Below are 2,718 nucleotides of genomic sequence, written 5' to 3'. Positions count from 1 at the left end.
GTCATCCTTAAACTGTAGACTTTCTAGTTTCATCTCAAAATAAAACTGGACTGTTAGATTGTATTAAAAAAACCTGAACTTTGCATGTGATTCAAAGTATAAGATGAATACAGTCCAGTAAAAATCTTTATCCGGAACACAACCTCTGCTTTAGTTAACTTGAAAAAGAGATATGGACTGGTTTCATATATTTCAAAAAGTCCATTTATAACTAAACATTTTATTTCTCACTAAATATTGATTTTAAAGGACCCAGCAAAATTTACTACAACTGAAAAAAAATTCTCAGACTTTAATATCAAACTCTATAGCAGTAGCTAAACAAGCACCAAAACTTAAAATATAAAGTTAAAATCCCACATGGGTGAACAGAAAAGACACACACTGACAGATTATAAACTTGGGTAATATGTGGCGAAATTGATAAAGTTCGTACTCTTTGACCCAGAATTTTCCATGATTTATCTTAGAGAAACCCTCTCACAATAGACATTCCTATTTAGTAAAGGAAATTAAATGGGCCTGCCCAGCTAAAACTCAAACAAGCATTTGCTGTGCTGCTAATCCCTTCCAATAACAGAAGTAAACAGAAAGGCCAGGTGGTGGCACACGCCCCCTGCAGAGTAGGTGGCCCCTGCACAGCGCCTGCAGCTCTGTCCAGCTGGGGTGGTCCGCCGGGCCGTGGTCTCCGGCCGGCACCTGAACTCAGCCCCCGACCCTGAAGCAACGCAGGGTTCAGATGAGACAGGGGACCTGGGGTCTGCTGGCATCACAATGACACAGTCCCATTCCACCCTGGAAGAAACAGAGGCACAGGGCGGGGGAGCTCTCTAAGAAAGGGGCTGGCCATCCCCAACCTGCCAGGGCGGGGCCCAGCTGACAGGGGTGGCTAGTCCGCATTCCAACCCTCTGAGTCCCAGATCTGCAACTTTATGACCAATTGGCACAGATTTCCTCAGCGCACAGCAATGGAGACGCCAAATGACTGTCCATTTTATCTTGTGAACCACCATGTTTGCTGGTGATACACACTCAACGCAAAAAATTAAAAGGACGAGAAGAGTTACAAATAACACGTGAGGACAGATAAGATTTATTCATTCGTACATTCAAGGATGGTCACGATAACTCACAATGTATCACACTGTAAAAATATCAGCTGGGTTTAATGTAAAGGTTTCTGCCACAGAACTGGCTTTAAAAACCATTCGTGTGTACACACACAGATCCGTCCTGGAAAGGCGAGCGCCAACAGAGCCGCCTCCACGGGCGCCCAGCCCACCTCGCTCCCCACCGCCCTCATCCGAGAGCGAGAAGCCGCACCTCGTTTCTGCAGCTTCGGGGTAATCTCATCCCTAAACCTCTGTGACCGTACACAAGGGACTGGCTACCGATACGTCTGCAAAACTCTTAGAATGTAAAACAATTTTTATTTACTGAAGACTTAAACCGACTAACCACCTGCCAGTACCCAGAACTGCGGCAGAACGTGCCATCTCGTTGATGCTACTCGAGCAAATCGAACGCGAGGGACACGGAAGACAAATCTAAGCTGAAGGCTGTTTGGTAATCTCATCCTTAAACCTCTGTGACCGTAGACAAGGGACTGGCTGCTAATCCTCGGGGGCTGTCACCACCGGCATAGACAAGGGACTGGCTGCTAATCCTCCTCGGGGACTGTCACCACCTAAGAGTGGGCCCTAGGTCGGGCCAGTGACTCCCTCGCTCAGAGTAGGTAGCACTTTCCTGAGGTGGACTGTGACTGTCAGCATCTGCTACTATGTTCAGGAGGCAGACAAGGTGACACCGTTCCCTCGGTCACCTCCTGCATTCCCCCAACAGGCGGGCGGGGCAAGCACCATGACCCTCATTTTGGTGGGGCTGTCAGCTCGGACTCCACTGACACGCAGCGGCAATGCCTGTGACAGAGCAGGCTGCGTGTGTGCAGCCCCCAAGTACGTGACCTAACCACTCACTCAGAACGTCCCAAAGAGCCTCATGCCAGGAGGCCTGCATTTTACCTGCGACAGGGACAGCACCCAGCACCGAGTGACTCGCGAGGGCACCAGCAAGAGCTTAGGGTCCCCTTCCTAGAGGACAGGTGAGCTTACGGTGTCACATGCCCCACTCACCCAGTGCCCCGACTTGGGAAGCCTTACCTGGACGATGGCCTCACTGCATTTTAGTCACCCAGTCAACGAACATCTCAAGCACCCCCTACCCGCCAGGATAACGCACCTCCAGTGTCTGGGCTGGCAGCTAGATGTGGCTTTGCCATACGGTGTCAGTGGGGCAGCCAGGCCGAGCCGGTACCAGGGCCCTGAGAGCACACAAGGCCCTGGCCTCTGCTGTCCCTCATGACCGGGCACGGGGCACCCACCTCTGCACCTAAGGGGAACTCAAGGGCTAAAACGGCTGAGAAAGCAGCAGCGTCCACCCCATCGCCGCACACAGAAAGAGCGCCCTCAGACACACGGGGAACCCCGCCGGCTCTGTGCCAGCGCGGCCTGCGGTGGAGCCTGGAGACGCGACTCCTTCAGCCACAGAGCAGGCTCCAGCTCAGTCCCGCAGCAGCACCCCGAGAGTGCGCCCCCGGGTGCGGCCGTCCTAGGGAACCCAGTATCCCTAAGTGCTCAGCACTCACCCACCACAACTTCCAAGTGACAACGCCATTGTGTCACCCAACTGTCAGGAGGCTCGTCACTTTCACTCACTCAT

Source organism: Pteropus vampyrus, unplaced genomic scaffold (genome assembly GCF_000151845.1).
Source record: "Pteropus vampyrus isolate Shadow unplaced genomic scaffold, Pvam_2.0 Scaffold239, whole genome shotgun sequence".
NCBI lineage: Eukaryota > Metazoa > Chordata > Mammalia > Chiroptera > Pteropodidae > Pteropus > Pteropus vampyrus.
This window is presented reverse-complemented; position numbering follows the sequence as displayed.